At 45.4% G+C, this 15814-nt stretch overlaps 1 long non-coding RNA gene across 1 annotated transcript; it reads left to right on the top strand.

The window, feature by feature from the left end:
- The first annotated feature begins 372 nt into the window (after positions 1 to 372).
- On the top strand, positions 373 to 15381 carry LOC121574458. The gene is made up of 5 exons (XR_006002206.1): positions 373 to 462; positions 707 to 775; positions 924 to 980; positions 2437 to 2566; positions 15349 to 15381. It is a non-coding gene; the product is annotated as an uncharacterized LOC121574458 (long non-coding RNA).
- Positions 15382 to 15814: the final 433 nt, after the last annotated feature.

Genomic DNA, 15814 nt, shown 5'->3' with positions numbered 1-15814 from the left:
ATCTTTTCATACCTCCCTGTCTCTTCCTCTTCCTCCCTCCCTCACCTGTTCTCCTTTATCTCTCGCTCTCCATCCAACCTCAGTATGTCGCCTGGTCTCTCTCTGTCTGCTTTAAGTGGAGTGTAGCAGCTGCTGGAGGGTCACCTGCGGGCCTTTGTGATTTTTAACATTCCCCTCATGCTCCCCACTGCAGAGCGTGATCTACACCCCCTGAGATTGAAAGGTGAGAGCCCAGCTGCCCCGCACTATGACACGGGCCAATTTGTTATTGGACTGTTTACCCTTCCAATCTCTCTGTGCAGCCAAGCATTGACCCTCTCAATGGCAGGTTATATTTCCGCAGCTTTGTATTTCTCTTCCTATTCGGAGCAGGGAAAACCATATTCTCCTCAGTCCGCCACCTTGTGATGTTTGAGCGTATGGAGAAACAACTGAGAAAGTTGTTTTAAGACAGTCGGTGTGGTAAGTGTGGTGAAAGTCACTGAGGGTAAATGAGTTTTATCAGTTTGCATATTTGCCTTCGTCGTGTGGTAGAGCGTGTCTGCTTTCCCGGCCCAGCATGTGGTAACATGAGATGAGACTGCAGTGAGATTCTCCTGGGGGGTTGAACAGCAACTCATCCCAAAGCAATTTTCAGGTTCAGACTGTAGAAGAACCTGGTATTTAAACATTTGTGGTTTTTTAATTGCCTGTTTATTCTTAACAGTTGGTGGTCTCCATTGCTTTATTGTTTAAAGAATCCTCCACGCTGGTTCCCACTGGAGGCTGAAATTGTGTAAGTAACCCCAATAGTGCCACCTTTTGGCATTACTGTCATGAAATTCAACATCAAAGTTTGCGGCTTTATGGAAAGTTCATAATCTAAATCTTAGCATTTTTCATGAATTAATTATGGAATTCCATTGACAATTTCTTGTTTACAGATATCAGAGTCTGGAAAGTGTGGAAACAGGGGCTTGGGACCAGCTCCCACTTAGCAAGTAAGAATAATGCTGCAGACAGAGGGCCCCAGAGTAACAGTCCTTTCTATGTATAAAGCATGTTTATGCTTTTTTATCTATAGGGATTAGCCGTCATATTATGTGATATTTACAGTGCATTCAGAAAGTATTCAGACCACTTGACTTTTTCCACATTTTGTTACGTTACAGCCTTATTCTAAAATTGATTAAATTGTTTTTTTCCCCCTCATCAATCTACACACAATACCCCATAATGACAAAGCCAATTATTGTTAAATTTTTTGCCAAATGTATAAAACATTTACAACTTAAATATTACATTTACATAAGTATTCAGACCCTTTACTCAGTACTTTGTTGAAGCACCTTTGGCAGCGATTACAGCCTAGAGTCTTCTTGGGTATGACGCTACAAACTATGCACAGTTTGTTTCTCCCATTCTTCTCTGCAGATTGTCTCAAGTTCTGTCAGGTTGGATGGGGAACGTCGCTGCACAGCTATTTTCTGGTATTTTTCGGGTTCAAGTCCGGGCTCTGGCTGGGCCACTCAAGGACATTCAGAGACTTGTCCCGAAGCCACTCCTGCGTTGTCTTGGCTGTGTGCTTAGGGTCGTTGTCCTATCGCCCCAGTCTGAGGTCCTGAGCGCTCTGGAGCAGGTTTTCATCAAGGATCTCTCTGTACTTTGCTCCGTTCATCTTTCCCTTGGTCCTGAGTAGTCTCCCAGTCCCTGCCGCTGAAAAACATCCCCACAGCATGATGCTGCCACCACCATGCTTCACCATAGGGATGGTGCCAGGTTTCCTCCAGACGTGACGCTTGGCATTCAGGCCAAAGATCTTGGACCAGAGAATCTTGTTTCTCATGATCTGAGAGTCCTTTAGGTGCCTTTTGGCAAACTCCAAACGGGATGTCATGTGCCTTTTACTGAGGAGTGGCTTCCTTCTGTGTTTAATTTATGAAATCTGTTCCCAAGAGACACATGTGATCGTGTCTCAGTGTAACACAATTATTTCTATTTTCAAATACAATCTCTTTTTAGGCTTAGTTGTGGTCGATTTGCAGCATACAAATGCTTATAATCATATTCCAGCCTCCCGACCATCTGATCTGATAAAAATCAGCCCGCGGCTGAATCTAGTTGCCTACCCCTGTTTTACCCTTTTCACAATGCTTGTAATTTTCCTGTTGATGATACAAAAGATACATTTACATAGACAGAAACAATGTAATTACAGGCTATGTATGCTTTGTAACGTAGTACTTACAACTTCGATGCCTTTTCGGCATGCACTATGTTAAGGATTTTCGAATAAGGTCAATTCACCTTACTAGCTATAATCCATATTTAAATACAACTAGGAGGATCCTGATCTTTCAACAAAATAATCATATTATGTAAGCAATTTAAGAAAAGATGTACCTCTGGCTTGTAATCCCACATCAAAGCTATATTTGTCTGTGATTGGTCCCATAGGGTGTGTGGCGTAATGTGTTCTCTCCCTCTCTGCTGGAGTCTTCCATTATGCACTGCAACAACTGACATCACATCACCGGGGGACAGAGACAGCAGATGCAATCATGCTAATTCCTGATCTGGAGCACAGGTGAGAGGATGCCTCAGCCTTGTGGCTGGTTATCACACTCAGAGAAATACACTGCGTGCCGTGTTATCAGCTATGCTCTAATAACTCTTAGAGACATACATGTCTGGGCAAAGAACAAATACTCACTGTGGTATGTCTATGCTTTGGCTAAGATTTTACTTTTCATCCTATTCTTTCGATTTAAGGCTTTTCAGTGTACATTCTGCAGTACTTTGTGTTTTACTTTTCCTCTTTTATAAGTTGTATCCAACGAAGTTCCACAACAGTTTATCTACACAGCTGCTCTTCAGTCTGTGAGGATAAAGAAAGTTTTCTGAAGAATTTGATCATCTAGGACCAAACATTGAGATCCTGCAGCTGAGCTCCTCCATTAATCTTTTTCATAAATCCAATTTTACCATTGTAAATGGTTCAGTGGTCAGCCCAATTTATTGGCCTCCAGAATGCACATTTGGCTCTGATTCTTTGTTGGACCATCTTGGGGTTAATGGTTGGATTACCCTAAGAAATCAAAAGATACGCTTAACATATGATACAGTTCCAGTCAGTCGGTTCTTTTGAGTTAAATTCGTGCAGCGTTCTCAGATGATCAGGCTGATCCATGCCTAACCCTTAATCACAGCAGGGAAAAAGGCTGTTTTCTCAACCTAAACCCAGCTGCCCTCTCCTCTCATCTAAATGCAATCAACCAGCTGCAACCAAAGGCCAGATCCTTACCATGCATGGGCCCAGCAGTGTGTGCCCTCATGTCCTGCTGGTGTGAGCACATACGTACATGAGTGACCATGAGTGGCTTAAGGTTTTTGAAGTGATTCCCATGCAAATTTGACTCTATCTGAGGGATACACCATTTATGGACACGTCTACGCTTCCATGTAATCTTTATTTATAATCCCATCTCTTTATTTTATTTCCGGGCTTTATAGTACTAGTGCAGGGTCTGAATGGTTTGTGAACATGGAAGGATATCAGAGATTCTGCCATCTAGAAAGAGGGGTAGCCTAAAGAAAATGATGCTAAAACATTAACAATTTCATGAAATGAGTTGCAATCCATTTTCACCAGAATCAAAGTATGTGTCATGAGGAAACCATCATAAGAGTGTGTTGACAAATGTGAACGACTGTACATTTGTAAAACAACATTTTTTGGGAAAATTAGCTTTCAACAAACAACAGTCATTATTTTAATTCCCATTGTTCTACGGGCTCCTCCTGCAACCTAATTATCTTTTGTTGACTTCATCTAAAATAGCATGAGTGTCCTTGACACCACTGACATGATATGATTGCTGGCCTCTTTAATGCCGGTCTCATTTTGAAATATCAACAAACAGTGCCTTCAGAAAGTATTCACGCCCTGTCAATTCTACTCCTGCTCCTCCCCTCCGGCGTGCGACGTCGCCGGAATACTAACCACCGGTCCTGGGATTCATCATTACGCACACCTGGCATCCATCATTACGCGCACCTACAGATCATTATGATTCATGCCTGGACTCCATTACCTTCCCTTTATATGTCCCTCCCTTACGTTTAGTCCTCAGTCGGTATTGTTCCTGTGCTTATGCTATATCACCACTGTTACACTGTCTTGTTTCATGTTTGTTGTTTTATTAAACATTTCACCTGCACCTGCTTCTCGACTCACAGCATCATTGTTACACACCCCTTGACTTTTTCCACATTTTCTTGTGTTACAAAGTGGGATAAAATTGTATTTAATAATTTATTTAATAAAATTATAACATTTGTAAAAATATATGTTAGACACCTTTGGCAGTGATTACAGCTGTGAGTCTATCCGGGTAAGTCTCTAAGAGCTTTCCACACCTGTATTATACAACATTTGCCCATTATTATTTTCAAAATAATTTAAGCTCTGTCAAATTGGTTGTTGATCATTGCTAGACAACCATTTTTAGGTCTTGCCATAGATTTTTAAGCAGATTTAGAGTAAGTCAAAACTGTAACTTGGCCACTTGGGAACATTCACTGTCTTGGTAAGCAACTCTACCTTACCTGTCACCCTAGACCCACTTCAATTTGCTTACCGCCCCAATAGATCCACAGTCTTCTGTAGCTCAGCTGGTAGAGCACGGCGCTTGTAATGCCAAGGTAGTGGGTTCGATCCCCGGGACCACCCATACACAAACATTTATGCACGCATGACTGTAAGTCGCTTTGGATAAAAGCGTCTGCTAAATGGCATATTATTATTACACTGCACACTGCCCTATCCCATCTGGACAAGAGGAATATATATGTAAGAATGCTGTTCATTGACTATAGCACAGCATTCAACACCATAGTACCCTCCAAGCTCATCATTAAGCTCGAGGCCCTGGGTCTGAACCCCACCGTGTGCAACTGGGTCCTGGACTTCCTGACAGGCCGCCCCCAAGTGGTGAAGGTAGGAAAGAACATCTCCACTTCGCTGATCCTCAACACTGCGTGCTCAGCCCCTTCCTGTACTCCCTGTTCACCCATGACTGCGTGGCCAAGCACGCCTCCAACTCAATCATCAAGTTTGCAGATGACACAACAGTAGTAGGCTTGATTACCAACAATGACGAGACTGCCTACAGGGAGGAGGTGAGGGCTCTGGGAGTGTGGTGCCAGGAAAATAACCTCTCACTCAACATCAACAAAACAAAGGAGATGATCGTGGACTTAACGAAACAGCAGAGGGTGCACCCCCCTATCCACATCGCGGGACCACAGTGGAGAAGGTGGAAAGCTTCAAGTTCCTTGTCGTACACATCACGACAAACTTAAATGGTCCACCCACACAGACAGTGTGGTGAAGAAGGCGCAACAGAGCCTCTTCAATCTCAGGAGGCTGAAGAAATTCGTCTTAGCACCTAAAACCCTCACAAACTTTTACAAATTCACAATTGAGAGCATCCTGTCGGGCTGTATCACCGCCTGGTACGGCAACTGCACCTCCCACAACCGCACGAACGCATTACCGGGGGCAAACTACCCGCCCTCCAAGACACCTACAGCACCCGATGTCACAGAAAGGCCAAAAAGATCATCAAGGACATCAACCACCCGAGCCACTGCCTGTTCACCCCGCTATCATCCAGAAGGCGAGGTCAGTACAGGTGCATCAAAGCTTGGACCGAAAGAATGAAAAACAGCTTCTATCTCAAGGCCATCAGACTGTTAAATAGCCTTCACTAGCACATTATAGGCTGCTGCTGCCTATTGAAATCACTGGCCACTTTAAGAAATGGAACACTAGTCACTTTAATAATGTTTACATATCTTGCACTACTCATCTCATATGTATATACTGCATTCTATTCTATAATATTCTACTGTATCTTAGTCAATGCCGTTCTGTCATTGCTTGTCCATATATGTATATATTCTTAAATCCCCATTCCTTACTAGATTTCTTTGTATTGGGTATGTGTTGTGAAATTGTTAGATATTATTTGTAAGATATTATTGCACTGTCGGAGCTAGAAGCACAAGCATTTCGCTACACCCGCTATAACATCTGCTAAATACGTGTATGTGACAAATACAATTTGATTTGATTTGATTTGAACTCCAGTGTAGATTTGGCCTTTTTTTTAGGTTATTGTCCTGATGAAAGGTGAATTCATCTCCCAGTGTCTGGTGGAAAGCAGACTGAACCAGGTTTTCCTCTAGGATTTTGCCTGTGCTTAGCTCCATTCCGTTTCTTTTTTATCCTGAAAAACTCCCCAGTCCTTAACGATTACAACCATTCCCATAACATGATGCAGCCACCACTATGCTTGAAAATATGGAGAGTGGTACTCAGTAATGTGTTGTATTGGATTTGACCGGAAAATAACACTTTGTATTCAGGACAAAAGTAAATGGCTTTGACACATTTTTTGCAGTATTACTTTAGTGCCTAGTTGCAAACAGGATGCATGTTTTGGAATATTTGTATTCTGTACAGACTTCCTCCTTTTCACTCTGTCAATTAGATTGGTATTGTGGAGTAACTACAATGTTGATCCAACCTCAGTTTTCTCCTATCACAGACATTAAACTCGGTGACTGTTTTAAGTCACCATTGGCCTCATAGTGAAATCCCTGAGCGGTTTCCTTCCTCTCCGGCAACTGAGTTAGGAAGGATGCCTGTATCTTTGTAGTGACTGGGTGTATTGATACACCATCCAAAGTGTAATTAATAACTTCACCATGCTCAAAGGGATATTCAATATCTGCTTTTTTTTTTACCCATCTACCAATAGGTGCCCTTCTTTGCGAGGCATTGGAAAACCTCCCTGGTCTTTATGGTTGAATGAGGGACCTTAGAGATAATCGTATGTCTGGGGTACAGAGATGAGGAAGTCATTAAAAAATCAAATTAAACACTATTATTGCATAACAAAGGGGTAGAATGCTTATTGACTTAAGACATTTCAGCTTTTCATTTTTTTTTTTTTTCGAAAAACATAATTCCACTTTGACATTATGGTGTATTGTGTGTAGGCCAGTGACAAAATATTTCAATTTAAACTATTTTAAATTCAGGCTGTAACACAAGAAAATGTGGAAAAAGTCAAAGGGTGTGAATACCTTCTGAAGGGTCTGTACATGGCAAAACAACATTGGCATTGGCTTAAGCGGACCACCTGTTATGTAATTTGCATTGACAATATGACACTACTGGTCTTTGGTTTGTAGCATGACATGTTATTGTACCTAATCAGATAATCAAAGTACTTACATCACCCAATTGCTTCTACTTTTCAACGTTATTTCTAGTATGTGTGATTCATATTATAGAAATGCTGCTGGCTCCTATCTCCTGAAACGATGGCCCTTGTGAGCTGCTGTTATCATCTGCAGAGAGTGACCGCAGGCTTAGCTATTTAACCTTGGAGTATTGAGGATCAACAGGATCAATTCGAATGCCTGCCACTAGGAATGGCAAAGAAAGGCTTCAGGGAAGACAGTCCTGACATGTAGGCCAGGATACCTTTCCTTTAAGCAATATCTACTTTCTGTGGATCCACCCGTTTCAAGAGGAAAAAGGTGATATCCTTAAGTCTTCATCCCTACTCCTTTCAACTACTCTATTCCCCAAACGCAACACACTTTTGCACAAGGGGTTGCTTCTCTCCATCTTGCTGTGAGATATGTTTCCTCGGACAGAGAAGCTAATGCAGACATTTCTCACAAATCAACGGTGGATTCAAGTATATTTAAAGGATGTGAGAAGTTGGCGGAGAGCTGAACAACCAGAAGCCATCTGACCAAAATAAACCTGTGTTGAATCTCAGAGGAAGATGAGCTGGAAAGGAAAGTAGGGTATGTGGCCCTTCCATTCACTTTCTCGTCTACAGGAGAGGAGGAGCACAACTGCCTCTGTTCACAACTCAAATAGAGCTATTGGATATCAGTGGACAGACACACCAGGCCTGGGAGGAGGGAGACAGACCCTGAGGTGACGTCTGGGAGACAGCCAGCCAAGGTGACACTGCAGGAGAGGGATTGGAGACGCCTGTCAGTGGTGCTATTGACTAATAATAGGAAGCCATGCCGATAGAGAGGATTGTGACATGTTAATAGATCAGGGATAGAAAAGGTCCAGAAAATAATCATGATTATTGTTACCCTTTTGATGGGTGGAGTGATGAGGTCTAGAGCGCACGCGTCACACTAGTCCAAATGATATGTTTCCGATGTGTAGCAAACAGACAGTACACTCTCTAGCTGTCACTGTTTGTTTTGAAGCTGTCAATTTGTGCGTTTCACAGATGAATGCGTGCAAGTGTCTGTATGTGAAATGTTTTGCTTTCTAGCTTTTCACTTCTTTCTCTATTTCAATGTTTGTCCTCCTGTCACCTCTGTTGGTGACTACAGAATACTTGCAAAAGTATTCATCCCCTTGGCGTTTTTCCTATTTTGTTGCATTACAACCTATAATTTAAATTGATTTTTATTTGGATTTCATGTAATGGACATACACAAAATAGTGTAAAAAAATTAAATAAAAATCAATAACAGAAAAGTGGTGCGTACATACAGTGGGGAAAAAAAGTATTTAGTCAGCCACCAATTGTGCATGTTCTCCCACTTAAAAAGATGAGAGAGGCCTGTAATTTTCATCATAGGTACACGTCAACTATGACAGACAAATTGAGAAAAAAAATCCAGAAAATCCCATTGTAGGATTTTTTATGAATTTATTTGCAAATTATGGTGGAAAATAAGTATTTGGTCACCTACAAACAAGCAAGATTTCTGGCTCTCACAGACCTGTAACTTCTTCTTTAAGAGGCTACTCTGTCCTCCACTCGTTACCTGTATTAATGGCACCTGTTTGAACTTGTTATCAGTATAAAAGACACCTGTCCACAACCTCAAACAGTCACACTCCAAACTTCACAATGGCCAAGACCAAAGAGCTGTCAAAGGACACCAAAAACAAAATTGTAGACCTGCACCAGGCTGGGAAGACTGAATCTGCAATAGGTAAGCAGCTTGGCTTGAAGAAATCAACTGTGGGAGCAATTATTAGGAAATGGAAGACATACAAGACCACTGATAATCTCCCTCGATCTGGGGCTCCACGCAAGATCTCACCCCGTGGGGTCAAAATGATCACAAGAACGGTGAGCAAAAATCCCAGAACCACACAGGAGGACATAGTGAATGACCTGCAGAGCGCTGGGACAAAAGTAACAAAGCCTACCATCAGTAACACACTACGCCGCCAGGGACTCAAATCCTGCAGTGCGAGACGTGTCCCCCTGCTTAAGCCAGTACATGTCCAGGCCCGTCTGAAGTGCATTTGGATGATCCAGAAGAGGATTGGGAGAATGTCATATGGTCAGATGAAACCAAAATATAACTTTTTGGTAAAAACTCAACTCGTCATGTTTGGAGGACAAAGAATGCTGAGTTGCATCCAAAGAACACCATACCTACTGTGAAGCATGGGGTTGGAAACATCATGCTTTGGGGCTGTTTTTCTGCAAAGGGACCAGGACGACTGATCCGTGTAAAGGAAAGAATGAATGGGGCCATGTATCGTGAGATTTTGAGTGAAACCCTCCTTCCATCAGCAAGGGCATTGAAGATGAAACGTGGCTGGGTCTTTCAGCATGACAATGATCCCAATCACACCGCCCGGGCAACGAAGGAGTGGCTTCGTAAGAAGCATTTCAAGGTCCTGGAGTGGCCTAGCCAGTCTCCAGATCTCAACCCCATAGAAAATCTTTGGAGGGAGTTGAAAGTCTGTGTTGCCCAGCGACAGTGTCACGATCGTCGAAAAGGAGAGTAGACCAAGGCGCAGCGTGTGAAATGAACATGACTTTATTATATTAAAGTATCTAAATACAAACAAAACACGACTCGTGAAGTCCACGGTTACACTGACCGCATAAGGAACAAAAACCCACAAACACATGGTGAACACAGACAGTTTAAATATGGCTCCCAATCAGAGACAACGAGCCAACAGCTGACACTCGTTACCTCTGATTGGGAGTCACTCAAACAAAGAAATACAACAACCTAGAAATAGACACAACAGAACTACCAACATAGAAATAAACACATAGAATGCACACACCCTGGCTCAACATAATGAGTCCCAGAGCCAGGGTGTGACAGTACCCCCCCCTAAAGGCGCGGACTGCGACCGCGCCTCAACTAACCAAAACAGGGGAGGGCTGGGCGGGCATACCTCCTCGGTGGCGGTTCTGGCTCCGGCCTTGACCACCACCCTTAAATACACCCCCCAATGCGCCCCTGGTCCAGTCTGGCCCCGCCGGCTGGAGCAGGACTGGACTTAACAGGAGCGGTCCTTTCCAGGCTGTCGACTCGCACCCCTGGCTTGGTGCGTTGAGGAGGAATGGGCCTTACCAGGCTGACTTCTCGCACCCCTGGCTTAGTGCGAGTGGCAGGAACAGGCCGGACCGGGCTGGCGACGCGCACCGTAGGTTTGGTGCGAGTGGCAGGAACAGGCCGGGTCGGGCTGGCGACGCACACCGTAGGCTTGGTGCGGGTGGCAGGAACAGGCCGGACCGGGCTGGCGACGCGCACCGTAGGTTTGGTGCGAGTGGCAGGAACAGGCCGGGTCGGGCTGGCGACGCGCACCGTAGACTTGGTGCGGGTGGCAGGAACAGGCCGGACCGGGCTGGCGACGCGCACCGTAGGTTTGGTGCGAGTGGCAGGAACAGGCCGGGTCGGGCTGGCGACGCGCACCGTAGACTTGGTGCGGGTGGCAGGAACAGGCCGGACCGGGCTGGCGACGCGCACCGTAGGTTTGGTGCGAGTGGCAGGAACAGGCCGGGTCGGGCTGGCGACGCGCACCGTAGACTTGGTGCGGGTGGCAGGAACAGGCCGGACCGGGCTGGCGACGCGCACCGTAGACTTGGTGCGGGTGGCAGGAACAGGCCGGGTCGGGCTGGCGACGCGCACCGTAGACTTGGTGCGGGTGGCAGGAACAGGCCGGGTCGGGCTGGCGACGCGCACCGTAGACTTGGTGCGGGTGGCAGGAACAGGCCGGACCGGGCTGGCGACGCGCCCCGTAGGCTTTGTGCGTAGAGCAGGAACAGGCCGGGCTGGGCTGGCGACGCACCCCGTAGGTTTTGTGCGTGGAGCAGGAACAGGCCGGGCTGGGCTGGCGACGCACCCCGTAGGCTTTGTGCGTAGAGCAGGAACAGGCCGGGCTGGGCTGGCGACGCACCCCGTAGGTTTTGTGCGTGGAGCAGGAACAGGCCGGGCTGGGCTGGCGACGCACACCGTAGGTTTTGTGCGTGGAGCAGGAACAGGCCGGGCTGGGCTGGCGACGCACACCGTAGGTTTTGTGCGTGGAGCAGGAACAGGCCGGGCTGGGCTGGCGACGCACACCGTAGGCTTTGTGCGTTGAGCAGGAACAGGCCGGGCTGGGCTGGCGACGCACACCGTAGGCTTTGTGCGTTGAGCAGGAACAGGCCGGGCTGGGCTGGCGACGCACACCGTAAGTCTGGTACGTGGAGCAGGAACAGGCCGGGCAGGGCTGTCGACGCACACCGTAGGCTTTGTGCGTGGAGCAGGAACAGGCCGGGCTGGGCTGGCGACGCACACCGTGGACTTGGTGCGTGGAGTAGGAACAGGCCGGTCCATACTGGGAACACACACCACTGGCCTTAACCGGGGATCAGGAACGGGCCGGACCGGACTGGTAACACACCTCAGTCTCTCACGCCGTGCCTCAACTACTTCCCTCCCTCTACTCGCCAATGGCTCCCGTAATCCGGTAGCCTTCTCTCCACGTCTCCCTGTGGCAGCCTCCTGCTGCCCAGCCGCCCAAGCCATGTGCCCCCCCCAAAAAACTTTTTGGGGTTGCCTCTCGTCCTTCCGACGATGGCCCTGCTGACGCCGTTGCTCCTCTCTCAGTCGCCTCTCCACTGTTTTACTCCATGGCCGGCGATCCATCCCATCCAGGATCTCCTCCCAAGTCCAAGACCCTTTACCTTCCAAAATCTCCTCCCATGTCCAGACCCTTGGCTCCTGGACACGCTGCTTGGTCCTGGTACGGTGGGTTTTTCTGTCACGATCGTCGAAAAGGAGAGTAGACCAAGGCGCAGCGTGTGAAATGAACATGACTTTATTATATTAAAGTATCTAAATACAAACAAAACACGACTCGTGAAGTCCACGGTTACACTGACCGCATAAGGAACAAAAACCCACAAACACATGGTGAACACAGACAGTTTAAATATGGCTCCCAATCAGAGACAACGAGCCAACAGCTGACACTCGTTACCTCTGATTGGGAGTCACTCAAACAAAGAAATACAACAACCTAGAAATAGACACAACAGAACTACCAACATAGAAATAAACACATAGAATGCACACACCCTGGCTCAACATAATGAGTCCCAGAGCCAGGGTGTGACAGACAGCCCCAAAACATCACTGCTCTAGAGGAGATCTGCATGGAGGAATGGGCCAAAATACCAGCAACAGTGTGTGAAAACCTTGTGAAGACGTACAGAAAATGTTTGACCTGTGTCATTGCCAACAAAGGGTATATAACAAAGTATTGAGAAACTTTTGTTATTGACCAAATACTTATTTTCCACCATCATATGCCAATAAATTCATTAAAAATCCTACAATGTGATTTTCTGGATTTTTTTTCTCATTTTGTCTGTCATAGTTGACGTGTACCTATGATGAAAATTACAGGCCTCTCTCATCTTTTTAAGTGGGAGAACTTGCACAATTGGTGGCTGACTAAATACTTTTTTTCCCCACTGTATGTATTCACCCCCTTTGCTATGAAGCCCCTAAATAAGATCTGGTGCAACCAATTACCTTCAGAAGTCACATAATTAGTTAAGTAAAGTCCACCTGTGTGCAATCTAAGTGTCACATGATCTGTCACATGATCTCAGAATATATACACCTGTTCTGAAAGGCCGCAACACCACTAAGCAAGGGGCACCACCAAGCAAGCGGCACCATGAAGACCAAGGAGCTCTCCAAAGAGGTCAGGGACAAAGTTGTGGAGAAAAACAGATCAGGGTTGGGTTATAAAAAACTTTCCGAAACTTTGAACATCCCACAGAGCACCATTAAATCCATTATTAAAAAATTTAAAGAATATGGCACCACAATAAACCTGCCAAGAGAGGGCCGCCCACCAAAACTCACATACAAGGCAAGGAGGGCATTAATCAGAGAGACAACAAAGACATTAAAGATAACCCTGAAGGAGCTGCAAAGCTCCACAGCGGTGATTGGAGTATCTGTCCATAGGACCACTTTAAGCGGTACACTCCACAGAGCTGGGCTTTACGGAAGAGTGGCCAGAAAAAAGCCATTGCTTAAAGAAAAAAATAAGCAATCACGTTTGGTGTTCGCCAAAAGGCATGTGGGAGACTCCCCAAACATATGGAAGAAGGTATGGCATGGCAGCATCATGCTGTGGGGATGGGAAACTGGTCAGAATTGAAGGAATGATGGATGGCGCTAAATACAGGGAATTCTTGAGGGAAACTTGTTTCAGTCTTCCAAAGATTTGAGACTATGACGGAGGTTCACCTTCCAGCAGGGCAATGACCCTAAGCATACTGCTAAAGCAACACGAATGGTTTAAGGGGAAATGTCTTGGAATGGCCTAGTCAAAGCCCAGACCTCAATCCAATTGAGAATCTGTGGTATGACTTAAAGATTGCTGTACACCAGCGGAACCCATCCAACTTGAAGGAGCTGGAGCAGTTTTGCCTTGAAGAATGGGCAAGAATCCCAGTGGCTAGATGTGCCAAGCTTATAGAGACATACTCCAAGAGACTTGCAGCTGTAATTGCTGCAAAAGATGGCTCTACAAAGTATTGACTTTGGGGAGGTGAATAGTTATGTACGCTCAAGTTTTCTGTTTTTTTGTCTTATTTCTTGTTTGTATCACAACATTTTTTATTTTGCATCTTCAAAGTGGTAGGCATGTTGTGTAAGTCAAATGATACAAACCCCTAAAAAATCTATATATTGTGTCTGCAAAAGTAAAAGAAGGTTCAGGACAGCAGCCTACTTCCCTTCAATGATATTCATTGCTGATGCGTTTCGGAGCCATCTCTGTCATCATAAGCACTGTAGTTATGAAAGTGTAAAGGTTACTTCTTCCACTCAATTTTTACAGAGCAGTCTGCCCATTGCTGAAAATATGTCAACAACACAATAAAGTTCATGAAGCGTCTCCTGTCCAGACTGAAGGAGACAGAAATGAGGTTCAGGTTTAGGTGATTCAGAGCCCGTGTATGTCAAGTAAAGGAAGGTAAAGAGGATAGGAGAGCTCAGACTCAACAGGTTGTGGGGGCTTTGTCTGTGAAGTCTATATTGAAGACTTTCAGGGCTTTGATGGTTGCCACATCAACCAGCCAAAGGAAATCCATACATTATCTTTCTAAATGTTAGCAAGAAGAGCATTTGAAAAGCAACCAAAATAAGTCAACCAACTCCAGCTGTACATTTTCTGTTGTATATTTCACTTGTTGATAAGGGATATTTGTTTGAGATTGAGGTCTCATTTATGTAGTCACTGAAGCCGTGAGTGAGAGAAGTCTAGGAGAGGTGATGTTGTACTTCTCAAGTGTTGATGATATAAAATTATTTTGAAATGAAATGCTGACTTTGGCTGTGTGCCATCATTGGTGTGTATTCATGGAGCCAAGGGAAGCCAGGATTCCCCAAATATTTGCCCAATAAGATGTTTTAAATTATAAAATAATGTATCTTTCATCTCTCTCTGTGTTTTCAAATGTTTTCATCAATTCACAAGTGGCTGAATCTCACCGGAGAAATCATCAGAGTGAGGGAAACAGTGCCCCTCTGTCTCAGTATGTGTCGCCCATGTATCTGATGCTGTCTGGACCAAAGGAGTATAACATGTTGCAGCTGTAGCATTTGATTGATTGATGTCAGCAAGCATTTGGCTTCCCTTGATTAAACAATTCTTAAAGAATTAGCCAATCAGCATTGAGTGGGCTCAACTGTGGGTTGTCCTGGTGCAGCAAAACCAAGGGAGGCCAGTTTGGACTTGGCTTCAGACCAATCAAATCACTTCCTAAGCAAAACGTCATTTTCTGAAAAACGTGTCTGTTTCTGATCTGCTTGTGTTGATGTCCTGCAGTAGCTAGCTTGCTAAATCAGCCGTTTCCTAAGCCATGGATGGAGATGGGGATTTGGACTTGTGGTTTTGACTTAATTCTCTGTACAGGTCAATGTGTCATGAATCCCGCTTCCTGAGTCTGTTTCTGCCTGTGTTGCCTGTTTTCTGTTCTGAAGTCTGTTTCCTGAGGTTCCTGAATGCACCCTGTCTGGTTGCCAGGTGACGAAGCTAGGCGGGAGATCTCTCTATTACACGCACCTGCATCTCATCAGCTATCTGCACACCTGGTCCTGATCATCACCTATCCACTTCATAAGCTCTGACCTGACATCCATTCCCTGCCGGATCGTCAGCCATGAACAGTATGTTGTGTCAGCGTATCAGCCTCAAGTTTACTAGAGTTAGTTTTGTTGTTCTGTACTTTTTGCTTGCCGTGTACTCACCTCTGTTTACTCTGTCTACAGTCATTCTCCCGGAACATTCACCCCACCCCTGCCTGGTCGTCGGTGGCTTCTGTGACACCATTGGATCTGCCTATTCACTCCAACCAACTCACCTCCGCTGCCCGCTCCGTCTCCTGGATTATTCTGCTTCCACATTTGAGTCTCTAAATAAATACTCACCTTTGTTCTACTCACCTTG

This window comes from Coregonus clupeaformis, chromosome 9, assembly GCF_020615455.1.
Source record: "Coregonus clupeaformis isolate EN_2021a chromosome 9, ASM2061545v1, whole genome shotgun sequence".
NCBI lineage: Eukaryota > Metazoa > Chordata > Actinopteri > Salmoniformes > Salmonidae > Coregonus > Coregonus clupeaformis.
This window is presented reverse-complemented; position numbering and strand designations above follow the sequence as displayed.